General features: G+C 56.4%; 1 protein-coding gene across 2 annotated transcripts in view; it reads left to right on the top strand.

Annotated features, from left to right (window-relative positions):
- Positions 1 to 1,744: 1,744 nt before the first annotated feature.
- LOC133350151 (xylosyl- and glucuronyltransferase LARGE1-like) overlaps positions 1,745 to 27,033 on the top strand; it is a 125,460-nt gene continuing 100,171 nt past the window's right edge. For both annotated transcript variants that reach the window (XM_061564171.1, XM_061564169.1), the window contains exons 1-2: positions 1,745 to 1,938; positions 20,068 to 20,181. The gene's annotated coding sequence lies outside the window, so the exon portion shown is untranslated. The remainder of the gene's footprint in view (positions 1,939 to 20,067; positions 20,182 to 27,033) is intronic.

Here is a 27,033-nt window from a genome sequence, read left to right as displayed (position 1 = left end):
GAGTGGAGTGACACGGGGGGGGGGGGGGCAGTGTGCTGTGGTTGAGTGAGTGGAGTGACACGGGGGGGGGGCAGTGTGCTGTGGTTGAGTGAGTTGAGTGACACGGGGGGGGCAGTGAGCCGGTCTGTGCCATGGCGGCACAGGAGCTGCTGCTTCTGCTGCTGCTTCTGCTGCTTCTGCTGCTGCTTCTGCTGCTGCTGCTTCTGCTGCTGCTGCTTCTGCTGTTGCTGCTTCTGCTGCTGCTTCTGCTGCTGCTGCTTCTGCTGCTGCTGTTGCGGGGTCACGAGTCGGCACCTCCGCGCGCAGAAGAAGCCGCGTCGCGGATGGCGTGCGCAGTCGGTGTCGCGCCGCGTGTCTGCCGTGGCTTCTGCAGGCCAAGCAGTGGCTTGCGCGCTACGGTTTATCCAGGATATGTACTTGTACATGCGGGGGGGGGGGGGGTAATTTGATCATATCCCCCCACGACGGTGAGTGCGGGTGTGTGAAGGCGGGAAGCGCAGAGGTGGGAGCGTGGAGGCGGGACCAGGCGCGTCCTCAAGGTGCCTCGTTGTGGCTGTACGAGCCTCGGGGATGGACACTGAACCGTGCGATTGCGACAAGAGGCCTCTTGCGGTTCAATACTCGGTGCACGCGTCGACGACTTATTGCTAAATCAAACGTCAACACGAAAAAGGGAAACATCGGAATGAAACCGACGACAGTGATGGCTGCTGCGCTTTGTGACGTCACAACGCACCGCGTGCTGACAGGCCAATCCTGATTAATTCGCCTCAAATATCAACATCGAGTCGCTGTGGAGAATATTAATTACTCGAGAGATACGCGGACAACGCATCCTGTTGCCTGATGATCTGACTGGTTGTTTACATTCAGAAGGCACTCCTTGGTATTGGTTTGCAAAGCCAATAGGGCGATGGACTAAAAAGTGTTTGTGTTGACACGTGGAGATACTGGACGGAGTTCTGCTCACACAATTTGCAGGCGTGCAAATACAGATAGGGATTGACTCATCATCCCTCTGTGGTCGATACAATTTGTACCAAGTTGCAGGGGAAATCAACAGTCGCCCTCGTCAAACGAACGTGGAATGTTCACCACTGGCTGTGAACAGCAGAGAAGCAGCAATGCCTCAATGCTCATTTGAGCAGCAGGAATTCACTTTACATAAATTACAAAGATCCCCCCTATAGCCTCAACAGACTTTTGGGGCAAGTGCTGTTACCAAGCACCACACCCGGCCGCCTTTGTCTCCCTCGTGTTAAATACATACACGAGGTGTCGGGCACGGTGACCCTGCCCCTAGTCTGCGTAACCGCTAGAGCTCCACCTCCTCATCCCTCTCCTCCTCATCCCTCTCCTGATGATCCCCCTCCTCACCCCTCTCCTCCTTCATCTCCTCCTCATCCCTCTCCTCATCCCGCTCTTTCTCATTCCTCTCCTCCTCCTGCTCCTCCCCCTCATTCCTCTCCTCCTCACCCCTCTCCTCCTCCTCCTCATCTCTCTTGTCCGCTTGCTCTTCCTGCACCGCAGGCGGCGCTCGCCCCATACCGCCCCGCGGGAGGGGAGAGTGAACAGAGGGAGTGGAGAGGGAGGGAGAGGGAGGGAGGGAGAGGGAACAGAGTGAAGGGAGAGGGAGGGGAGAGTGAACAGAGGGAGGCTTGACTGTAAGCTCGGCTCTCATTGGCGAACCCTCACCGCTGCACTGGGCACTGCAAGGCGGAGTCGCATTGGCAGCGGGGAGAGCAGAGACAGCAGGGAGAGCGCGGAAAGATCAGGGAGAGCGGAGGGAGATCAAGGGAGGGAGCAGCGGGGAGCAGGGAAGGGCGCATCTCGATTTCCGATCTCAGGGCGATGATGACGGAGCGGTCTCTGCCGTGCCGTCTGCGGCTGCGCTCTGGATGCGGGGAGCCGTGAGAGGAGCCAGGGGCCGCCCTGCCGGTGAGGATGAGGAGGAGAGAGGATGAGGATGTGGGTGAGATGAGAGGAGGAGAGAGGATGAGAGGTGGATGTGGATGGGAGGTGGATGTGGATGGGAGGTGGATGTGGATGGGAATGGCGCTACTCGCTGTGCCGAGCCCGGATTGCGGAGCCGCGAGGCGGCGGCGGTGGGGGCGGCGATGGCAGCTGAGACCGCGACGCGGCGTGGTCGAGGCGTGAAGGCGGTGTGTGTGTGTGCTGTGTGTGTGTGCTGTGTCTGTGTGCGCGGTGTGTGTGCTGTGCGGTGTGTGTGCTGTGCGGTGTGTGTGCTGTGCGGTGTGTGTGTGCTGTGCGGTGTGTGTGTGCTGTGCGGTGTGTGTGCTGTGCGGTGTGTGTGTGCTGTGGTGTGTGCGGTGGTGTGTGCTGTGCGGTGTGTGTGCTGTGCGGTGTGTGTGTGCTGTGCGGTGTGTGTGTGCTGTGCGGTGTGTGTGTGCTGTGCGGTGTGTGTGTGCTGTGCGGTGTGTGTGTGCTGTGCGGTGTGTGTGTGCTGTGCGGTGTGTGTGTGCTGTGCGGTGTGTGTGTGCTGTGCGGTGTGTGTGTGCTGTGCGGTGTGTGTGTGCTGTGCGGTGTGTGTGTGCTGTGCGGTGTGTGTGTGCTGTGCGGTGTGTGTGTGCGGTGTGTGTGTGCGGTGTGTGTGTGCGGTGTGTGTGTGCTGTGTGTGTGTGCTGTGTGTGTGTGCTGTGTGTGTGTGCTGTGTGTGTGTGCTGTGTGTGTGTGCTGTGTGTCTGTGCTGTGTGTCTGTGCTGTGTGTCTGTGCTGTGTGTCTGTGCTGTGTGTCTGTGCTGTGTGTCTGTGCTGTGTGTCTGTGCTGTGTGTCTGTGCTGTGTGTCTGTGCTGTGTGTCTGTGCTGTGTGTGTGTGCTGTGTGTGTGTGCTGTGTCTGTGTGCGCTGTGTCTGTCTGTGCGCTGTGTCTGTCTGTGCGCTGTGTCTGTCTGTGCGCTGTGTCTGTCTGTGCGCTGTGTCTGTCTGTGCGCTGTGTCTGTCTGTGCGCTGTGTCTGTGCGCTGTGTCTGTGTGTGCGCTGTGTCTGTGTGTGCGCTGTGTCTGTGTGTGCGCTGTGTCTGTGTGTGCGCTGTGTCTGTGTGTGCTGTGCGGTGTGTGTGCTGTGCGGTGTGTGTGCTGTGCGGTGTGTGTGCTGTGCGGTGTGCTGCGCTGTGCGTGCTGTGTGTGCGTTCTGTGTGTGCGTTCTGTGTGTGCGTTCTGTGTGTGCGTTCTGTGTGTGCGTTCTGTGTGTGCGTGCTGTGTGTGCGTGCTGTGTGTGCGTGCTGTGTGTGTGTGTGTGCTGTGTCTGTGTGTGTGCTGTGTCTGTGTGTGTGCTGTGTCTGTGCTCTGCGTGTGTGTGTGCTCTGCGTGTGTGTGTGTGTGCTCTGCGTGTGTGTGTGTGTGCTCTGCGTGCTCTGTGCGCTGAGCGCTGTGTGTGTGTGTGCTGTGTGTGTGCTGTGTGTGTGCTCTGTGTGCTCTGTGTGTGTGTGTGCTCTGCGTGTGTGTGTGCTGCGTGTGTGTGCTCTGTGCGCTGAGCGCTGTGTGTGTGTGTGCTGTGTGTGTGCTGTGTGTGCGTGCTGTGTGTGTGCGTGCTGTGTGTGTGCTATGTGTGCTGTGCGCGCTGAGCGTTGTGTGTGTGTGCTGTGTGTGTGATGTGTGTGTGTGTGCTGTGTGTGTGATGTGTGTGTGTGTGCTGTGTGTGGTGTGTGTGCTCTGTGTGCTGTGTGTGTGCTGTGTGTGTGTGCGGTGTGTGCTGTATGTGTGAGTGCTGTGTGTGTGTGTGCTGTGTGTGCTGTGTGTGCTGTGCGTGTGTGTTCTGTGCGTGTACTGTGCGTGTGTATGTGGATTGAGCGGTAGTGTCGTGGTTAGCCCGCTGCTCAACGAACCCGGCGACCCGAGTTCGATTCCCGCACACGGCCACCAGCACGCGAATGACGATCATCTCCTTCGCTCCTGCGCCTCCCCTCGATAGACTCCATCTCAAATGGTCCGACATGTAAACATCGCCACTAGGGAGACAAAGACGGTCGGGCATCGTGCAGGCCACCCATCACCTTGTATGCTGAGCCGACCTTTATAGGTGCTCGCTGACAGCACTTTCCCCAAGTCTGTTAAGGCTATTCGGGGGATCTTTGTCTTTGTGTGTGTAGATGGTGTGTGTGTGTGCATGTGTTCTCTAGTTAAGTAGATACGTGCGAGTAGACTGTGTGTATGAGTATGCTGTGTGTATGAGTATGCTGTGTGTATGAGTAGACTGTGTGTATGAGTAGACTGTGTGTATGAGTGGGCTGTGTGTATGAGTATGTTGTGTGTATGAGTGAGCTGTGTATGAGTATGCTGTGTGTATGAGTAGACTGTGTATGGGTATGCTGTGTGTATGAGTAGACTGTGTATGGGTATGCTGTGTGTATGAGTGGGCTGTGTGTATGAGTATGCTGTGTGTATGAGTATGATGTGTATGGGTATGCTGTGTGTATGAGTATGATGTGTATGAGTATGCTGTGTGTATGAGTAAGCTGTGTGTATGAGTAGACTGTGTGTATGAGTAGACTGTGTGTATGAGTGGGCTGTGTATGGGTATGCTGTGTGTATGAGTATGATGTGTATGAGTATGCTGTGTGTATGAGTATGATGTGTATGAGTATGCTGTGTGTATGAGTATGATGTGTATGAGTATGCTGTGTGTATGAGTATGATGTGTATGAGTATGCTGTGTGTATGAGTATGATGTGTATGGGTATGCTGTGTGTATGAGTATGATGTGTATGAGTATGCTGTGTGTATGATTATGATGTGTATGAGTATGCTGTGTGTATGAGTATGATGTGTATGAGTATGCTGTGTGTATGAGTAGACTGTGTGTATGAGTAGACTGTGTGTATGAGTGGGCTGTGTATGGGTATGCTGTGTGTATGAGTAGACTGTGTATGGGTATGTTGTGTGTATGATTATGATGTGTATGGGTATGCTGTGTGTATGAGTATGATGTGTATGAGTATGCTGTGTGTATGAGTATGATGTGTATGAGTATGCTGTGTGTATGAGTATGATGTGTATGAGTATGCTGTGTGTATGAGTGGGCTGTGTGTATGAGTATGATGTGTATGAGTATGCTGTGTGTATGAGTATGCTGTGTGTATGAGTATGCTGTGTGTATGAGTATGATGTGTATGAGTATGCTGTGTGTATGAGTAGACTGTGTATGGGTATGCTGTGTGTATGAGTATGATGTGTATGAGTATGCTGTGTGTATGAGTATGATGTGTATGAGTATGATGTGTATGAGTATGATGTGTATGAGTATGATGTGTATGAGTATGATGTGTATGAGTATGATGTGTATGAGTATGATGTGTATGAGTATGCTGTGTGTATGAGTATGATGTGTATGAGTATGATGTGTATGAGTATGATGTGTATGAGTATGCTGTGTGTATGAGTATGATGTGTATGAGTATGCTGTGTGTATGAGTATGATGTGTATGAGTATGCTGTGTGTATGAGTGGGCTGTGTGTACAGAGAGCCCGGGCCCACGATGGAGCAGTGGCCCGCGGGAACTTCGCGTGTGCAGCGCTGCACTTCACCGCTGCACATTGACCCTGAGCCTTAGCTGCCGCGTACTTCACTGCTGCACTTGACGCATGACTGGCGCGTTATCTTTACACGCTAGTGCTGCTGCACATTACTGCTGCACATCGCCGCTGCACATCGCCGCTGCACATTGCCGCTGCACATCGCCCCTCGTTACCGCTGCACTTTTGCGCTTGTGCGCCCCCCCCCCCCCCCGCGGAGTGCGTCTCAGTCAGCGCCGCCCGCTTCATTGTTCATTCTCCGCGTGCAGGAGCGAGGAGCGCGACATTTCTATTCCACGTCTCTCTGCTTGTTCCCCCCCCCCCCTCTCTCCTCTCCCTCTCCCGCACTCCTTCATCTCCTCTCGTCTTGCTCTCCCTTACCCCCTCCCCCCCCCCCGTGTATCTCTCTCCCCGTCTCCTTGCTCTCTCTCTCACTATCTCATCTCTACCCCCCCCTCCTCTCCCAGCTCTACCCTTGCTCCCTCTCCTTTGTCTCCCTATTTGCTCGTTCTCCCTCTCTTACATCTCCACACTCTATCTCCTCTCTCATATCTCACTCTCCCCACTCTCCCATTGCTGTGCCCCATCTCCTATCTCTCTATCCCCTTCCTATCCTGTCTCTGAACCCGCCCCCCCCTCTCTCTCTGATGCTGTCACGCGTGGTCATAAATAGACTTTAGCACCAGAATCTATTTCTGGTTACCGGCACCATCCACCCTCTCCCCGCCCCCCCTATCCAACCTCGTATGCGTGATGGGTCTCCTCCAGAGTTCTCCAGTTTCCTCACAAATATACAGTACTGTATATAGATTTGCTAAAGATCCCGGTGTAGCAAGACCCTCTTGCAAAACGAGTCCTGAGACTCAGCGAGGCTTTCCTGCACGTGTTCCGTTTGTGACGTCATCGTCGTCATCGTCATCAATCGACGTGCTGGCGTGAGGCACCAGATGTAAAAGACGATGATGGCGTGGAGTGGTCGTGGGTTAGGAGGTTGGAGGGGTTGGGGAGAGCAATGCCGAACGGATCCACCTGGAGTCTCGCGTTGTGCCGTGCAAGGACACAAGAGGGAGAGGGGGGTCTACACGAGGGATTGTCCGCGACTGCCGGGTTGAGTCTCCCTCACTCACCGCGGGGCGCGAGTTGCCTGCGGCCAACCGCGATGCCGCGGGTCGTGCCGCAGCCAATCGCCGCTAGCCCCGACCCTACGCTGACCCCAGCGCTGACCCCAGCGCTGACCCCAGCGCTGACCCCAGCGCTGACCCCAGCGCTGACCCGAGCGCTGACCCCAGCGCTGACCCCAGTACTTGCCGACCGCTCGCCCAACCCTACCCCGAGCAGCCACGCGCGTTGTGCCCTCTAAACCTCGACAGAGCCACAAGCAACACTATCTATCTATCACCTTCACACTACTCGCCCTAAAACCTAACCCTATAACGCTAGCCATAAAAGCTAACACTAGACATAATCTTAACCCTAACCACTATATCTAAACCTAACCCAGCCCGAACCCATATCCGCAGCATTAACCTCGGCCATAACTGCAAACCAATCTCTCACTCTCACCCTGTCCGCAACGCCAATGGTGGCCGTGGTTCCACCCTGGAACCAGAATCATGACCGCAGCCTCTTGAGCCTCACCCTCCTCCACCTGCGTGCCCTGAGCTCGAGCTCGGCGTGGTTGTCGCTTGGTGTCTTTGTGGTTGGCTGAGGTGGTGCGAGTGTCGTGTCCGCGTGTTTGTGTCTGGATGTGGTTGTATGCCGAGGAGTGGTCGTGTATTCAGCTTAACACGGAGGCTAATTGATGGTAGTCTATTGGTTAGCGCGCTGCGCCGCGAATCCTGCGACCTGAGTTCGATTCCCGCTCACGGCCAACACCAGTGACGACTGTTGAACCGGTCCTAGGCCTCCGCTAGGTCGACTCGGCCTCAAATGAGTACCTGATGCTGTGTGTAAGCATCGCTAGTAGGGAGACAAAGGCGACCGAGTGTGGCGCTAATCACTCCACCCCTCGTGTGCCGTGTCGGCCTTTATAGGTGCTCGCAAACAGCACGACGGTCTGTTCAGGCCATACGGGGATCTTTGTGTGAGTGTCATTTTGACCTCGCGTGACGGTATCCGTTGTGTCCACGTGGTCGTGGATGAGTGCGTGGTTGCGTTCGCGCATCGTCGAGGAGAGGTCGAGGTGAGGTCGCGGGGAGTGCTGGGGCTGTTGGATCCAGGGGGAGGGAGGAGGCGGCACGGGGCTGTGCTGCTGCTGATGATGATGATGCGCGCAACGCAGACTCATCCATCATCATGCCACCTCCACCCCGCACCCCATCCCCTCGTCCTCCTCTGCCCCCCCCACTTCCCTCCTCCCCCTCTTGCGTCCTCATTGACATCTCAAAGCTCAGCATACCCATACCATGATCATCATCATCATCATGATCATCATCAAACACAATCACCATGATCATCATCATCATCGTGTGTCGTTCCCGTGTTCCACAACCACACGAACCAGACGACTCCCACGCGACTCTCACGCCTCACCCAGTAGCGGGGGGGGAGGGGTCGCTCATAGCGGGGGGCGCTTTTGCGTTATTTTCTTTTTCCCTCCGTGAATCGTTTCGGTGACCGATCACAGAGAATAACGTCAACTATAAATACCGTCCACGTCAGAGACGGGGAGAGAGAGGGAGGGAGAGACAGGGAGGGAGGGAGAGACAGGGAGGGAGGGAGAGACAGGGAGGGAGGGAGAGACAGGGAGGGAGGGAGAGACGGAGAGGGAGGGAGAGACAGGGAGGGAGGGAGAGACAGAGAGGGAGGGAGAGACAGGGAGAGAGGGAGAGACAGGGAGGGAGGGAGAGAGAGGAGGAGAGACAGGGAGGGAGGGAGAGACAGGGAGGGAGGGAGAGACAGGGAGGGAGGGAGAGACAGGGAGGGAGGGAGAGACAGGGAGGGAGGGAGAGACAGGGAGGGAGGGAGACAGGGAGGGAGAGACAGGGAGGGAGGGAGAGACAGGGAGGGAGGGAGAGACAGGGAGGGAGGGAGAGACAGGGAGGGAGGAGAGACAGGGAGGGAGGGAGAGACAGGGAGGGAGGGAGAGACAGGGAGGGAGGGAGAGACAGGGAGGGAGGGAGAGACAGAGAGGGAGGGAGAGACAGGGAGGGAGGGAGAGACAGGGAGGGAGGGAGAGGGACCATCTGTCGCCACCTTCCCGTTGCCAGATGATGAAACAGTCATGCGGAACTGCGTGGTGAATGCGGTCAGTGAGGTCACTCGCAGTCTCCGTGTATCCGCGTGTCTGCCCCTCTGTGTCTTCGTGGCACGAAGGAGAGAGAGGCGATCGGGCGTGGTTCATGACCACACCACCGTTGCGCCGTGCCGGCCTTGAGAGGTGCTCGCTTGCACCACTTGCCCCAGAAGTACGCGAATCTAAAACGGGGGCATCTGTTTATACATCGCCGCCGTGGAATAAATAAACGCGGATGGCGTCTGTTTCATGGCAGGACTATGTTTGTGTTTTATGAGAGAGGTCGTGGTGGGGAGGGAAGGGGGAGGCGCTGATGGATTGCTTCATGTCCACTGTGGCCGTCTTCTCGGGCCTGTGCCGTCATTCATGTGCGTAGTATGTTGGACTTCTTTCGCACCGTACGTAGCCAACCGTGGAGATGCCATTGCCTCGCCAGTCTTGTGGTCTTGTCCATCGGCTATCATCCCTTTGGACCCAAGCCGGCTGCTCCCGCGAGAGTCAACACGCGGCCTCTCGCGCGCACTTGCTCCGTGCTCCGCGCCTTGCGCTCCCATTCCCAGCCGGAGCCTCTCCACGCTTCGCACTTCTCCCTTTCTCTGCCGTTGCCCGTGTCGGTGTCCCGCGTCTCCCGCGTCTCCCATCCACGTGCCACACAGGGCAATGCGCACTGATTTAAACAAATGGTGTAATGTGACAAAAATTACAGTGCAATAATTTACGTCCAGGTTTTAATGCACTGCTGGATGAATGCTGCCCCACGCCTTGTCGGTCAAGGGATTTCATTTGACCATACTTCACCCCGCTAGTCAGTGCGGGTTGTTGAAGGGAGTCCTCGGGATCCGTTTAGATTTCACTCGCCACGGATTACTGATGTCAGCCGTGGCCAGGAATCAAGCTCAGGTCGCAGGGTTCCGAGCGATGCAGTGCGCTAACCACTGTGCCACCGCTCCACCCCTGTGGAACATCACGTACACTGCATTCTGAACACGAAGAAGCTTGTCGAGCAATTGGATGCGAAGCGATTCTCCTGGGTGATGTGGGGGGGGTGTAATGAGCAAAGTTGATGACCCATGGCTGTTCACAAATCGTGTTCGTGAGCCACAAAGAGACAGAGAGAGGAGTTTAACACGAGGGCCGTGCTTCACGCTGCCCTGCTCCCTGCGTGGTTCACGCTGCACTGCTCCCTGCGGTTATCAGATGTTGAGAGTATTCCTCGTGGGCTATGAAACCGCAGGACGTGTTTATATTTAAATAGCGGCTTCATCGTCACGGCTCAGCGCCAATCCTAACAAACTCTCTCGCGAACTCCCAGAGCCTACGGAATGAGACTCCGGATTCCGGGCCCCGCGCACGGGAACACGTCACATCGAGCCCACCACCTTCCAGCTGATTTTGATTTCACCAGCTGAGAACTCAAGAAAAAGAGACGACGGTGAGTGCCATTTGCAAGCGTGGCCTGGGCGTGAGTCTGCTGCCAGTAGCGGGTAATGAATGCTGCTGCTGCTGCTGTGCGTGATCCCAGTCGAGTAGTTTGCGGTGTAAGTTTAGAATTTAGTCATTTCGGACCCCGAGTCGGCCAAGGGCACCCGAGGAGACGGAATTCGGAAACTGCGATCGTAGTAACGTGGAGAACGCATCAACAGCCTCCAAGCTCTCACGAACCCAGGCTTCAATAAAGTCGCGTATTCATCAATAATGGCGTGGGTTTAGAGAAAACGACCAGCCACAATAAGTTGACGTGAGGAAAGTAAATCAAAATACGTTCGAAAGGGGCAAGCAGGCACTGAGACGCACCCTCGCAGTGGCGAGATGTTATCTCCCTCGCCTGATATGCAGGAGGTCGTGGGTTCGATCTCGACCCTGACGAATCCTGCTGTATATCTGGAGTTTTCCTGTTCTCCCCGCGGTCACGTGGATTTTTCCCCGGGTCCTCCGGTTTTCCTCCTCCACATCTCGAATCAAGTTCGTGTTTGAGTACTTGTCTGTTTTAAATGTGATAAGCCACTTCATTTTGCTACAATTTGTGGCCTGGTCGCTTCTTGAAAAAGTAGCGACGTAGCTCAGTGTGCTTTACCCTGGTAAAATAAAAAAATGTGTTTAGTTCAAGTTGTTTAAAGCGACTCTGGACGATTCTCGTGTCAGACTTAGATGCGGACTTCACTCAGAGACCCCCTTCAGCTAAGAAGCTATATTACGACCATAGCGCAAGACCATTAATCACCTGTGATCATCCATTCATCATCCATCAGTCGTGATCATGTAATCCGGTCATCATCAGCAGTCATATTAGCCTCCGTGCCTGCTCGTTCTCTCTCTCTCTCTCTCGGTGTCCTCTGTGAGCCGCGTGAGTCCACCGAGCCGCGAGCGCTCCGCCGACACTCGGAAAGGTCGCGAGTTCCTACCCCAGTCGGAGGTCCACTCAGCTCGTCAGGTCCCAGTGGTCAGTAAGACTGGCAGCTGTGGGATCGTCAACAGTAGTCATCATATGGAAGGACTGGGCTCTTCCATAGGCATGTCGACTTTCCACCATTGGCTCAGCGCCTCCAGTAGAGATGATTAGCGAACCCCTCCTGCCCCCCCCCCCATATTACTAGTTTGAACAGGGAACTAATTTGACCAGCGTGGTGCAGTGTCGTCACATAACCCCCACCGTCAGCTCGAGTGGGTAGGCCTTCATCCAGCAGTGGATTAACAGTAAGGCTGTGCATGACAGGCAATGGGTTACTGCAGTGCTTAGAGTCGGGGCTTGGCCAACTCGCGTGGATCACGGGGGGTGAAGAGGGGGGGTGGGGGATAAGGAGGGGGGATAAGGGGGGGGGGTGTCGCGCCATCACTGTCACTGCCCATGGGCGGCTGGGAGAGTCGAGGAGTGGAAGTCATCGCGCGCCGCTCACTCCGCGTGGCCGTGCGGGCCCCACTGTCGGCCCACTGCCGGGTGGAGGCCTCCCACGCTCTCACTGCGGGTTGCTGAAGGCGCGGGGGAGTGCCCACGACTGGCTTCGATCCATCACTCGCCGCTGATGTTCCCTCGCCCTGACTGAGAATCGAACCCAGACGGCCGTCTTCATAGAGCTGCCCCCCCCCCACCCCTCTCCTCCCCTTTCCCCGCTGCCTGTCTCGAGGAAATTATAAATATCCCCGCGTTGGAACAGACGTCATCCGTGTGTATTGAGTCCACGGCGATGCACAAACAGATGCCTCCGCTTTAGCTCTGCCCCCTCTCTTGGGAGGGGGCGAGTGGCGTTAGCGAGCACCTATTTTGGTCAGCACGGCGGCACGCGAGGGAGGTGGTGGTGGTGGTGGTGAGCCCAGCGCCACGAGCCCTTGACCGTCTTTGTCTCCACCGCGCTCATGTCCATGAGCAAGCCGTGTCACTAATTAATGTGTGGGGGCTGGGGAGGCGCTAGAGATCCTTTTGATGGCAAGTCACGGATTTTAGGACATGTACCGCCTAATCCCCGGATTATAAGATGCACTCTCAAGGACATGTGCTCTCGCTTCTCAGTTAAAGGGTGAAGGTGCAGCCCTGCAATTGCTCGCTCGCCACTTGTTGGCAGAAGGTGCCTTGTCCACCGATGTGAACTCCCGAGTGGTATTTGGCCTACTCTTCCACGCTGGCCAGCCGTCTTGGAAGAGATGGGAGTGCCCCGTGTACCGCCGACTAAGAACCGGGGCACCCACTTGTACCTCTGGGTGGACAGCGGCAGTCGTGGGGCGAGCGGGGGGGAGTTTAAGAAACGTGCGCGCTGATTCCTCTGCCGCGCCAGGACATGGCATCGAACCGGCGGCCTCGGGATTGCAAGTCGAGTGGTGTGCTGACCACTCCACCGCCACCGTGGCAGCGTTCGTTGTAAATCAGACGAACGTTGCTGCCTGCAAACACATGTCTATTTGCCGGGCTGAGCAAGGCGGGGGTGAGAGGAGGAGGAGGGCTGAATGTTTATCCCACTGTGAGGCTGTTACCAGAGGTCGCGTCTCGGTGTGAAGGACGTTTTGAGCCCTGGGACCTGAGCTGTCGCTGTTGTGGTGTCGATGGGGGCGGGGGAGGGGTTGGGGGGAGCCGCCAGGTGAATGCCCATCGCGGGGCAAGGGGGCGGAGCGGTTATCTCTGCGCCGTCTGCCTCCCGTGACCAAATCACCCCTGGACACGGCCAGGCTTGTCGGGTCGGACGCTTCCTCGCTCCGTACGGCTGCTGATGTCGCTGCTGTCGAGCACCGCATTCATTTTACATCGAGGTGGTCGGGCCAGACGATTGCGCGTCAGGAGCATCGCCGCTGTGGTGATCACGGGGTGCCTCTCCTCTCTCGCGTTGTGAATCGGGCGTCGAGTCTCCGCTGCACGTCCCATGGTTCTGTTCTGCGCGGTGATCAGTCTCCGCACACTAACCATAGAGTTTTACATTTTGCATGTGTGCATCATCGTCATCAGCTGCCATGCTTCATGCAGTGGAAGAGCTTCAGGGGTTGTGGTCCATGAGCTTCAGGGTGGAGATCGAAGCCCAGGGATCTTCTGCTTTCCAAGGGTCGGGAGCGAGGTGAGATTGAGCCTGGTTAGCACTTGGATGGGAGACTGGCTGAGGGATGCCAGGAGTTGTTGGCGGCTTGGGCTGTGACACATGCGCGGTGAATTTCACCACCACCACCGTCATCATGACGCGTGGTGGTGGTGCTGCACGCCCGCGATGCAGCCCTTTGGAGGCAAGGGTCGGTGGATCACGTCGTGATTCGCGAAGCACCCAAAGTCGCCGGGTTACGTGCGAGGTGGCCAGGAAACGAAATGGGTTCGTGAGCCCATCTGTGCGGACAGTGTCGGCGTCATCTTCTCGTCAAGGAGCTCGGTGTTCTCTTTGCTCGGCCGAAACGCCTTCCGGGGGGGAGGGCGTAGGGGCGGAATGGGAGGGGGAGCGTGGTGGTTTGGGGGTAGCCGAGGTGGGCTACGGGGAGATTTGTTTTCGTAACATAACGGGGAGGAGCAGGAGGAGGGTGAGCCGGTAATTGTATGCGCCACCGCCGTGGGTGGTGTCGCCCCCGGCCCCCGCCGCTGCCTGAGGCGCGATGATCGCTCGGGCGATTGTGAGTTTGTGTGGAGAGGCTGCCGAGTCCAGCTTGGGGCAGGGGACGGGTGACGGGGGGAGCATGAATGTGGCGGAGGGGGGGGGGGGGTCCGCTGTTCCCATTGTGTGCGTCACGCGGCTCACGGGAATTAATTGCCCAGACGCTGAGAGGAGTCGCTGAGACGCGGGGGGGGGGGGGGGGGGGCGTGTGGTCTCGGCCACACCATCCTCCTCGTGTGCCGTGCCGGCCATCGTAGGTGCTACTCACCAACAGCACTTGCCTCAACAGCCTTAGAAGGCTATACGGGGATTATTTGTCTTTTCGGGAGTGCTCTTGCTGCGGTGAGCGCACTGCCGCACGAACCTGGCGACACGAGTTCGATGTACGCACACAGCCAACATCAGTGACCAATGTCTTAAGTCTAAACCGCCCTGCGCCTCCCCTAGGTCGACTCGGCATTAATGGAATGCCAAGTGCGGTGTGTAAACATCGGGCATCAGCAGTGAACTGGAAACCCGATTACACTGCGGAGGAGCTGGATGGGAGGTGGGGGGGGGGTGCCGCGCTGGGTTATTTGTGAGCCCGGGGCTCAGCTTCCTGAGCCGCTGCTGAGCCCTGGCTGCCTCCCTCCGGGTTTAATGCCCCACTTCCTCCCGCGCGAAATCAAACCGCGCGCCGCGCTCAAATTAGCGGAGGAGTGGGACGAGGAGGAGGAGGGGGGCGTGGATTTGTTCGATGCCCGCGGTTTGGCCACGGGGCGGCTCTGGGTGACGCCACGTGGCAGCCGCTGGGTGCCTGCGTGGCTGCGCGCGTGCACAGGTGGTGCATCTGTTGGTCATTGCAGACAGTTCGCCGAAAACACCTGCGTCTGTCCCGTGACCTCTTGTCAGCGAAGCGTCGTCTCAAAGTGCACCAAGCCTGGCACAGGCGCTTTGGTGACGTCACCGTCACTCAGTGGCGAATGGCGGCGGATGTGGTTGATGTAGCGTGTTTTGCACGATTCATGGTCCAGGGTTTTCTGCGATCCGGACTGTACCACTTGTAGGGAGTGTTCGGAGGGGCCGTGAGCAGGTGAGCTGGCTGCAATGCCTCTTCCCTCGTCGTCAGGGGCGCTCCTGCCAGGTCAACCTCCCCGCTACTCCCCCACGTCCCCCTACGGCACCCATTACCGCTTCACGTGGGGGTGACACGTGGGGGTGACACGTGGGGGTGACACGCGGAGCGTTTGGGCGAGAGACGCGACGCAAGTGGTGGGAACGGGGAGGGGTCCCCCTGCTGAGCGCACCTGGGGCCCCCATCAGCACCCCGCCAGGGATATCTGCGGGGTCGTGATGGGAGGGGGGTGCCTTAGTCGGGTGGGGGCTGGGGGGGGCAGCCGCTACCACCCACCGTGTTGGTGGAGCTCAGCTGCGACTCGTAATGAGAGGGTGACGGAGATCGTCTCCGCGTGGCGATTGCTCCAGCTGGAGTGGCGCTTCACGCGCGAACTGAGACGTGTATTTCACACGCGTGGGGCTTTCGGGACCAATATTAAGATTAATGATTGGTGTTTTGGGTCGCGTAAGAACAATTTGTGTCGTAAACCCTCCTCCACCTGACATGTGCCAATCTATGCCTGCTTCATCGTCATCGGCAGCAGCACGCCGGTGATGTTGTTGGAGAGTGATCCACACAAGTTTAACCATTGGGTGCGGACGTCTCGCTGGAAATCACAGCCAGCATCATCAGGCGTCTTGCCTGATGATGTGACCCGCAGTTTGCTGAAGCGATTTGACCCAAAAATGAATCTATTATCAATCGATCTAAGCGTGCTGTACTTGCTTATCACATCTCCACTCCTCGGCCAATCACAGAGAGCGTCTGCCCTGTGGTCTGCGTGTAGGGTTGGGTGGCTGGCGATTGCCCTGGAATGGAGCGGTGCGTGCTTATTGGTGTGTGTGTGTTGGTGTGTGTGTTGGTGTGTGTGTTGGTGTGTGTGTTGGTGTGTGTGTGTTGGTGTGTGTGTGTTGGTGTGTGTGTGTTGGTGTGTGTGTGTTGGTGTGTGTGTGTTGGTGTGTGTGTGTTGGTGTGTGTGTGTTGGTGTGTGTGTTGGTGTGTGTGTGTTGGTGTGTGTGTGTTGGTGTGTGTGTGTTGGTGTGTGTGTGTTGGTGTGTGTGTGTTGGTGTGTGTGTGTTGGTGTGTGTGTGTTGGTGTGTGTGTGTTGGTGTGTGTGTGTTGGTGTGTGTGTGTTGGTGTGTGTGTGTTGGTGTGTGTGTGTTGGTGTGTGTGTGTTGGTGTGTGTGTGTTGGTGTGTGTGTGTTGGTGTGTGTGTTGGTGTGTGTGTGTTGGTGTGTGTGTGTTGGTGTGTGTGTGTTGGTGTGTGTGTGTTGGTGTGTGTGTGTTGGTGTGTGTGTGTTGGTGTGTGTGTGTTGGTGTGTGTGTGTTGGTGTGTGTGTGTTGGTGTGTGTGTGTTGGTGTGTGTGTGTTGGTGTGTGTGTGTTGGTGTGTGTGTGTTGGTGTGTGTGTGTTGGTGTGTGTGTGTTGGTGTGTGTGTGTTGGTGTGTGTGTGTTGGTGTGTGTGTGTTGGTGTGTGTGTGTTGGTGTGTGTGTGTTGGTGTGTGTGTGTTGGTGTGTGTGTGTTGGTGTGTGTGTTGTTGGTGTGTGTGTTGGTGTGTGTGTGTGTGTGTGTGGTGTGTGTGTGTTGGTGTGTGTGGTTGGTGTGTGTGTTGGTGTGTGTGTGTTGGTGTGTGTGTGTTGGTGTGTGTGTGTTGGTGTGTGTGTGTTGGTGTGTGTGTGTTGGTGTGTGTGTGTTGGTGTGTGTGTGTTGGTGTGTGTGTTGGTGTGTGTGTGTTGGTGTGTGTGTGTTGGTGTGTGTGTGTTGGTGTGTGTGTGTTGGTGTGTGTGTGTTGGTGTGTGTGTGTTGGTGCGTGCTTATTGGTGTGTGTGTGTTGGTGTGTGTGTGTTGGTGTGTGGCGAGCAGTAGTGTAGCACTTGCCCCCTACAGTCTCACCGGCTACACGGGGGATCTTTGTCTTTATCCTGTGGGGGGGGGGGGGGGGCAGCGACTGCGTAGCGATTCGAACCCGGCGACCCGAGTGCGATTCCCGCTCACGGCCAACACCAGTGACGATTATCTGAACCGGTCCCGGGTCTCCCCTAGGACGACTCAGCCTGAAATGAGTACCTGGTGCGGTGTGTAAACATCGCCACTGGGGAGACAAAGGCGGTCTGGCGTGGTGCTGGCCACCCACCCCCTCGTGTGCCGTTCCGGCCTTCATAGGTGCTCGCTAACAGCACTTGCCCCTACAGTCTGTTAAGGCTATACGGGGGATCTTTCACTATTGGTCTGTGTGTGTTTGGCGTGCGTGTATGCGTCTTTCCCTATGCGTGGGCTCCTATGATAAACGTCGCTCTGTGTGTATGTTTATGCACACGTATGTGTGTGCTTATGCACACGTATGTGTGTGCTTATACACACTTGTGTGTGAATGTATGTTTATACACATGTGTGTGTGTGTGTGGTGTATGTGTCTACACACGTGTGTGTGTGTGAGAGTATTGGGTCGCTGGTCAAGTTCAATTTGCAAAGGCAAATGAAGTCTCCTCGGAGAAGATGATTTCTCGTTTCACGCTGCACCGGAGTGCCGCGCGCCCATTCACTTCCCCGTGCAGTCATTCCCCGTGCAGGGAGCGGCGGGGGGAGCGGCGGGGGGAGCGGCGGGGGGAGCGGCGGGGGGAGCGACGGGGGGAGCGGCGGGGGGAGCGGCGGGGGGAGCGGCGGGGGGAGCGGCGGGGGGAGCGGCGGGGGGAGCGGCGGGGGGAGCGGCGGGGGGAGCCCGAGGCTCGCCTCCTCCCATCTCCCACTTCTCCCCCTCCTCCTCCTCTGTTGCCTCTGAAAGGAATGGCATCTAAGACCTCACGTGGGGTTATTCGTGTTTCATGGCTTTGCCACACACGTGTGTGCGTGTGTGTGTTTATACACACATACACACGTGTGTGCGTGTTTATACACACACACACACGTGTGTATGTGTGTGTGTGTTTATACACACGTGTGTCAGCGTGGGTGATTCGTTTGCCGCTCATGACCAATGACACTGGTGAAAATATGAACTTGTCCTGGGCCTCCCATATGTCGGTGTGTAAACATCGCCACTGGAGAGATGACGGCGGTCGGGCGTGGTGCCGGCCACCCAACCCCCCCTCGTGTGTGGCACCGGCCTTTGGAGGTGCTCGCGAACAGCACTTGCCCCAACAGTGTGTGAAGGATATCAGGGTGGTCCTAGTCGTTGATGTACACAGACAGGTAAATGCTGCCACAGTGATAGAATCGTTTTCATTCTGCACCTGCACTGCGGAGGTCGCCGGTTCGATTCGATCTCCTGGCGTGGCAGGTGACACGACGGGCAGGTCTATTAAACCCGAATATCAACTCCAAGGCGAAGGTGCAGCAGGGTGGGCGGAAGGGGGGGGCAGGGGCTGGTGCGCACCACGTGCGCCGAGGAGGCAGACATCGTTGGCAGATTTAATTGGATTTGGTGCCGGGGCTCACTGAGCATGCGGCTCGCGTCTTCACGCCGCCCACTCCGCGAGGCCTCCACGCGAGATGGGACACTGCTTGGCTTCTCCTTTCACTGTACTCTCTGCTCTCTCTCCCTCTCCTCTCGCAGTCTCCCTCCCTCTCACCTCTATACGCTCTATCTAACCTCTCTATACGCTCTCTCTCTCACAGTCCCAATCCCACTCGCCCACCAGTCTCCGATTTATTCTGCCTCTCTTACTCCATCTCACTCGGTATCATTTCGACTCGCCCCCTCTCTCGCTCTCGTCCTTCCTGCCCTCCCATATCTCTCCCTTCTCTCTCTTGCACTCTGCTCTCTATTCCCTCTCTCCGCTCACTTCCTCTGTGAGAAGGTGGTAGGGGGGGAGGGGCCCTTTCCCCACACCTGCAAACCATCAGGCCGCATGCCCCACCGATGGATAGCGGATTCCAGCGCTGGCCAGGAGACGACCCAGCCATCACAGAACCACCACCAGCCCCGCTCTTCCCTGCCCCCCCCCTCCCCATCAACAATCGCCGTGCACTGTCGCTCCCGCTCTCTTCTCTCCACATGAAAACTTCTTCCACTCTGGTGGAGACGCAACGCAGGAGATGGAGCTGAATCCGCGGGATGGATCTCATGATTCCGTCACGTGTCGCCCCGCGCTCACATTCAGCTGTGAAGGGGACTTCTTCCTCTTCCAGTCTGAACACAGCGGAATACGAATAGGGATCAATTCTTAACGCCTTGCACACTTCTCCCCCGTGAGCTGCTGCGTGTGATGGAGGGGCATGGTGGTGATTGTGGGGGTGGTGCTGATGAGGTGGTGGGGGTGGTGGGGGTGGTGATGGTGGTGCTGGTGAGGTGGTGGTGGAGGGAGTGGTGGTGATGGGGTGTTGGTATGAGAAAGGGTGTTGTTGGAGGGGATGTTGGTGGTGGGGGTGGTGCTGATGAGGGGGTGGCGGTGGTGGTGGTCATGGTGGGGAGAAAGGGGAGGAAGCTTCGTTGGGCACCGGGATTGGAACTCATGCATTGTTTGTGCTCTCAGCTCTCAGAGGAGACACAGAGTTGTTCTGATAATCGCTGCTCAAAACGGCATCTTCCTTAATGCATTGTAAACAAAACAAATACCATGCTGATATAATTACAATGCGGGCCCACTGCACAATGAATCCGGCCATCCGAGTTTGAATCCTGGCCACGGCTACCATCAGTGGTGAGCGATATCTGAACCTATCCTGTGCCGCCACCCTCCCAATGAACCAACGCGGCGAAGTATGGTCAGACAAACCCGTGACTGACACGGAGTGTGAGGATGCCTTCATCCAGCAGTGGATTGATGCGAATGTGATTATTATATCACATTCGGGGTGTCGCGGTGGCGAGATGTTACCTGCCTTGCCTGGTATTCAAGAGGTCATGGGTTTGATCCCGACCCTGACGCCTGCTCTATATTTGGAGTTTGAATGTCTCTCTCTCCCTGGTTCCGTTGATTTTTCTCCGGATCCTTCGGGTTTTCCCTCCACATTTAGAATCAACGTGCGTTTCGAGTATTTGGCTGCTATAAATGTCCACGTAATAAGCCACTTCATTGGGCTATAATTTGTGATAGCAAGGTCGTTTCTGAAAAAGAGCTGCACAGCTCAGTGGGCTTGACCTGGTAAAATAAGAACTAGTTTAGTGTCATAGGCCGCTAGAGCGCTGCGATATCATTTTGCTTTTGCAGACAACAGCTGCCCGAGGAGCGGGGGGCCAGCGACGGGGGGCCAGCGACGGCCCTTTGGGGCTCTGCACCTCCTGTCAGCTCGGCTTGCCGTGATCGCCGGACAACGAAGCTCAGGTGAGCACGGTCAACACAAAACAACCTCCCTTATTTATTTGATTCCATCTCATTCGGCGTATAAATAATAATAATCCGCCCGTGACCCCCTCGTGACCCCCATCCCCCGGCGCCCGCCCACCCGCCCGCCGAGGCCCGCCGAGGCCCGCGTTGCTGAGCGCGGCGGCGGGAGTGGGAACTCACGACGCCCCAAATCTCATCGTCACCGCGTTCGGCGACGCAAATTTCGCAGGAAGCGCCCATCCTCGCCGATTACCCGCGGCTGGCGAGCCCGCGGTGCGGCGGGGCGCTTATTATTATTATCACTGCCTCCGGGCTCTCTCGTTACGTTATTGGTGCTCGTTATTTATGTACCGCACACGCCGCGGGCGCGGGCTGTGCCCTGGGAGCTGTGTGCGTTGTTGTTGTGTGTGGGGGGGAGAGGGGGTGGCTGCCTAGGTTGGCAGTGGTGCAGCCACCTTGGATGCCGTGTCTAGTGATGACAAAGATATACTCAGTAGTGGGGGTAGCCTATGGAAAGACTCGCCCCCGCCATGAGAATGTGGACTTTCCATCACTGACTTAGGGCAGGGCTGTTAACAGGAGATGAGCACCAACGCCCCACTGCTCATCAGGGCAGGGAATCTATTGGACTTTCGTTGGTTTTGGAATCCACGTGGTCCTCCCTTCAAGCAGGTGACATGGTCACTGATTGCACTGGCCACAGATTGTTTACACAGAGCGCACGAGCGGCAGACTCAGTCGTCAGACAGTAGCCAGCATCTGCGTGGACTTCAAATTAATAATAATCACGCTTCAGCAAACCGCGTTGAGGGACGAACCTCGTGGATCTGGTCTCCAATCTGGCCAAGAGCCACCGGGAGCCATCGGTCAGGTCGACTCCAGCAGCGAGCACGGCGACTGTGCCCGCAGTGGATGGCACCGACTGTGCCCGCAGTCGGTGGCGCCGGTGTAGAGCATGCCGGGAGTTGCCCCCGGGCCACGTGCACGGGGCACGTGCACAGGGCACGGGGAGGATGCAGAGAGCGCGCAGGGGCAGGCCAGGGAAGGGCACCATGCAAGTACGAAAAATCTCAAAGTGTCTGTGGTGTCGTCTTCTAAAAAGTCCACTGCCTTCTAAAACATTTGGGGGACAACTGGCCCTTCCTCCCGCCCTCCCCCTGCCCCTCCCCGCTGCTCCTCCCCCCTGACCCTCCCCCCTGCACCCCCACGCCCGGGGCACGCCTGCCTTGCGGGAGGCACCACTGCGCCTCGCGAATGCAGTGTCACATTGCTGACGGGCCACCACTGCCAGGAGAAATGAGCGCTGAGCCACTCTCCACTGATTAAACTCGGTAATAGCGGGGGCAGGGGGAGCGGTGTTGTGAGAGCCGCGTTCACCCCCCACGCCCCCCTCCCGTCCTCCACGCTCTCCAGCCGACAGCAATCTATTTTGATTGCATCGCAGAGTGGCAGTTTGGGTAAAAAAAACGTTTAGGGGAATTTCATCATAGCCGAGTGTTTGTATTAATGGCCTTTCTGCAATTAGGCGCCAATAGGTGTCCTCACAATAATTGCCGGTTTTAAGAAACGTAATGACAGCGCCGAGCAGAGTGCCATCGTGAAGCAGCCCCTGAGCCCACGGCCAGCGAGCCCACGGGGCCATCACGACCTCCACTCATACCGAGACTCGGAGACACACGCAGAGAGAGTCGTAGACTCTCACACACATCCATAGGCTTACACAGAGATCCGTAGACTCGCACAGAGATCCATAGACTCGCACAGAGATCCATAAACTCGCACAGAGATCCATAGACGCACACAGAGGTCCATAGACTCGCACAGAGGTCCATAGACCCACAAAGAGATCCATAAACTCGCACAGAGATTCATAGGCGCACACAGAGATCCATAGACGCACACAGAGGTTCATAGACGCACAGAAAGATCCATAGACGCACAGAGATCCATAGACGCACACAGAGGTTCATAGACTCGCACAGAGATCCATAGATGCACACAGAGATCCATAGACGCACACAGAGATCCATAGACGCACACAGAGATCCATAGACGCACACAGAGATCCATAGACGCACACAGAGACCCATAGACGCACACAGAGATCCATAGACGCACACAGAGATCCATAGACGCACACAGAGATCCATAGACGCACACAGAGATCCATAGACGCACACAGAGATCCATAGACGCACACAGAGACCCATAGACGCACACAGAGATCCATAGACGCACACAGAGATCCATAGACGCACACAGAGATCCATAGACGCACACAGAGATCCATAGACGCACACAGAGATCCATAGACGCACACAGAGATCCATAGACGCACACAGAGACCCATAGACGCACACAGAGATCCATAGACGCACACAGAGATCCATAGACGCACACAAAGATCCATAGACGCACACAGAGATCCATAGACGCACACAGAGATCCATAGACGCACACAGAGATCCATAGACGCACACAGAGATCCATAGACGCACACAGAGATCCATAGACGCACACAGAGATCCACAGACGCACACAGAGACCCATAGACGCACACAGAGATCCATAGACGCACACAGAGATCCATAGACGCACACAGAGATCCATAGACGCACACAAAGATCCATAGACGCACACAGAGATCCATAGACGAACACCACCAGCAGGTCGCGACAGTCTAAAGTACCATGGACAGCGATCCCCCCACAAGCGGCGGGCTCGGCCAGCCTGTGGCTGTCGAGTGACACCGTGCCCACGTGGGTGTCCGCGGGTTGGAGTAGAACACGCGGAGGAGTGGCAATGGGACGTGGTGGGGAGTTTTTTTACGAAGTATGGTGGAGCGTGGTGGAGCGTGGTGGAGCGTGGTTGAGTATGAATAGAGCATGGTGTATGGAGCGTGTTATGGTGCGGTAGAATTCGATGGAGCGTCATGGAGCGTGGTGGAGCGTGGTGGAACGCCCGGTCGATGCAAGCGCGTCTGTGAGGTTGTGAACTCGGGGAGTCACTGCTGCGTTCATGGCACCGTGGCGCTGGAACAAATTCATCCACACATTCGGCAACGTTTGGAAACGTTAGACTGTCAGGCTGTACGTTCCGGATGTTACCAGACCAGCATCATCGCCTGAAGTAAAGCAATGTTAAGTCTGACAGCAGCAGTCTGTCATGTATCCATGTGCGTATGCGGCGACACAGCATTACATGAGATATGCGTGTGTGTATGTGTACCTGCGTGTGTATCTATGTGTGCCCGGTGTGATGTATACACATCACAATTGGGGAGACAAAGGTGGCCGGGCGTGATTCTGGCCACATCACCCCCCCCCCTTTGCTGCCGCTACCAAGTTGACTTCTTCACCGCCCAGCCATGGCTTTAACACAACGATCAGAATCTCGGTTTCACGCGAAACAGTTCGCTCGTCACCGACCGCTGTAATTGGCCACGGAATCGCGAGGAATCCCCAGAGAGGGGCCCCCGGGACTGTCCCAGAGGCGCGGCCCCTAATTGAACCCCCCGTTGGGCGATCCCCTCCCTCGATCCCTGTGAATCGGCGTGACCCCGCAGACTGCTCTGGGTGATGCCGAGAGTGGCGCAGACGCCGCTGTTTGGGTCCGAAAATGGAAGTGGCACGGAAATGCATGGGAAGCAGGGGGGGGGGGGTGTATCGAGATGGGGTTAGGTGTACAGACACAACGATGAGGGTCAGGGATACATTTTTGGATTTGAAATAGAGTAGGCTTAAGGTTAAGAGTAATCTAGTTAGGTTTGGGATAGTATTAGCGATAGGGTAAGTGTGTGGGCTTGAGATTGGGGAGCGGGGGGTGTAAAGGTTAGGAATAGAGTTAGGGGTGCAGTTCGGGCTGTGGGTGGGAGTGGCTTTAGGCATCAGGCTGTGAGTATAATGAGGGCTCGAGCGTGAGTGTTGACGTTGGGGAGAGGCAGGCGGTGTTGGGGTTCACGGTCGAAGTCGCCTGCAGTCTGCGTCACTGCGTCTCGCCGCGTCACCGCTCCTCCCGACTGCTGCCCCGGTGAGCACGAGGGGTCTCTCCGCCACCGTTCGTGTTTTGTTGATGACAACACGACGTCACACAATTTATTAGTCTTTTTTTTATTACTTTAGTATAAATACATGTTTACTTTGATTCATATGTTGCTTTTTTAAAGACACAAATTCGCACGTTTTCTCGTTGAAAATTGCTGATTTTCAAAATAGCATTGTCCTGGTCACAAACGCAAAGTTTGTGGGGAATAATAGCCACTTTATGTACTTTTGAGGCATATACAATTAGTAAATAACATTTACTATGAACAAAAAAAATGTGTTAGTGTAATTGCACCAACCCTTGGGGGAATGGCGGGGTGCGTGGTGGGGGGCGGGGCCTGGGAGGGGGCGGGGCCTGGGAGGGGGGGAATTCTCTGACAGGCGCCCTCGTGCGCTTCTTTTAAAGCTCCCTTCAGTGATCGGCCCCATGGAGCCCGCGCTGCTGCTGCCACCGCCGCCGCCGCTGCTGCTGCTGCTGCCGCGCGCCAACCCACGCGGCGCCGCGTAATTAATGACCGTCAGGTGTTCGCGTAATGAGTGCCCCTTGAAATTTGCGGGGCTATGCGCGCGGTGACATTTAATTTTCCGGAGCAGATGAGACCCGTGGTGGGGTGTGGGTGCCGTGTCGGTGAGGTGGGGGTGGGGGGTGATGGAGGGGCTTCTCTTTGGAGCATTTCCCACGATGGCCTCACACAGCGCACGCCAGAGGGCCGCATTAGCTGCCAGAGCTCACGCGGGTTCATGGCATGGGGGACCTTGAGCTTGAGGACGCCGCCGCTGCCGCCGCCGCCGGTGGTGGTGGCGGTGGTGGCGGTGGTGGTGGAAACTAAACGAGAGGGAGGTGGCTGCTCTCCGGCCACGGCCACGGCCGCAAAGGTAGAGATCCCCCGTGTAGCCTTAACAGACTGTTGGGGCAAGTGCCGTTAGCGAGCACCTATGAAGGCCGGCACGGCACACGAGGGGGTGAGTGGCCAGCATCAAGCCCGGCCGCCTTTGTCTCCCTCGTGACAATGTTCACACGCTGCACCAGATACTCATTTGAGACTGAGCTGACCTAGGAGAGGCTGAGGACCGGTTCAGATAATTGTCACCGGTGTTGGCCGTGAGCGGGAATCGAACTCGGGTGGCCGTGTTTGTAGCGCAGCGTGGCGCTAACCGCTACACCACCGCTCCCCACCACCGCCGCAACAACACCGCCACGACGTGCAGCGACTTTCTCACCACTCCCCCCTGCGTGCACAGCTCCACGTACCACCACCACTCCGTCTCCGAGAAGGAGCAGCAGCAGCCATACACAGACCCACCACCATTACCGGCATACAGCCTCCCAGTACTACCATCGAACACGACCATCACACTCAGAGACCTGCACCATCACCAACACCCATACACAGCCTTCGAGCGCCACTATCGGCAACGAAAGGCAAGACCGCGCACACGCACCGTCCCGCCATACATCCTCGCAGCATCCTTGCCATCTATGCCACAACCAGAATCACAACTACAAATACGACGACGAGTATCACCGCTACAAATACGCCCCCTACCAGCCCCCGAGCCTCCCGCCCCGCCACTCCATCTCCATCGCGAGCAGCAATTCGTGGTGCCGCCCTGGGACCTCGGATCGTGGCGCGCGGAGCCTCCCGCCCTCTTTAATATGGATACCTGTGCACGTGTTTACAGAGTTCCCTCTGGCCCGAGCGGACACAGGGATGGGAGGGAGGGGGAAGAGAGGGAGAGAGGAAGAGAGAGCGCAGAGAGAGAGGGGGGGACGCTGCTCTGCCGCTGTTGAATTTTGATGATAAACCCCTTTTTTCTCTCTGAAATTTTCATTACCTCCAGGATTTGTGCCATGAATTGCGGATTACATTTGCGTCTCGTAGTGCTCTGGCTCGAGTTCAGATTGTGTTTGCATTATCATCTACTCGTATTATTATTGCGCCACTGCATGTGTGCTTGTGTTCTCCTGCGCGCGTGCGCGCATGTGAGTGTGTGTGAGTGTGTGTTCCCTCCGTGTGTGTGTGTGCGCGCGTGTGCGCCATCGCCCGCCCGCCCGCGTGCGACTAAGTGTGTGTTTAATATTGTTTAATGCTGAATCTGCCCGAGTGTTTGACTTTCATTTGTCGATGCCTGTCATGGAGTCTACTGAACCTTGGGTGTAATCTTTTCAAATTTAAATTTCTCCCCCACGGGCCAGAGGCGGCGCCGGGGTTTAAACGCTGGCGCCATCACCACGGGACGCGATGTTGCTGCGGCTACTGCTGCGGCTACTGCTGCTGATGCTGCTGTGGCTTTGAACTTCGCGGGGTCAGCGTCATAAGAAGGCAGCAGATTACAAATATTCATTGGAGGGGTGGGAGGTGAATGATGTTGATGCATTAAATGCAGTTTCAGTGACTTACATCAGAATCTTGATTATCCTGGAGGAACCTGATGAGCTATGAAGCTCTGTCCAGTCGAAGCGGGGGTCAGCCAATTACGTCAACAAACAATACAAGAAAGGATACGAGTGCAGGATAAAAAAAACTGAAGCAAGCCACGCAAAAATAAATATGACTAAAGCATGGAAGTACAAATTGCACGCGAGATTAAAATATCGCTTCGACTCTCGTGGGGCAATCTGAGGGCAGAGTGCGTGGGGGGAGCGCGCCGCCTTCAGCGGCAGCAGCGTCACTCGAAGGACGTCTCCCTTCTCCTTGAGCGGCTTTCTGACCCGCGGGCGGAATGACAGTGGGGCAGCGAGACTTCCGAATGGATTCTTCATCTCGTCACGGTTGTAATCATCTTGTGATTCACACGGCACATT

This window comes from Lethenteron reissneri, chromosome 33 (assembly GCF_015708825.2).
Source record: "Lethenteron reissneri isolate LAM-NWPU_2019-01 chromosome 33, ASM1570882v1, whole genome shotgun sequence".
Classification (NCBI taxonomy): Eukaryota; Metazoa; Chordata; class Hyperoartia; order Petromyzontiformes; family Petromyzontidae; genus Lethenteron; species Lethenteron reissneri.
The sequence above is the reverse complement of the archived record's forward strand: the minus strand, read 5'-3'. Positions and strand labels throughout refer to the sequence as shown.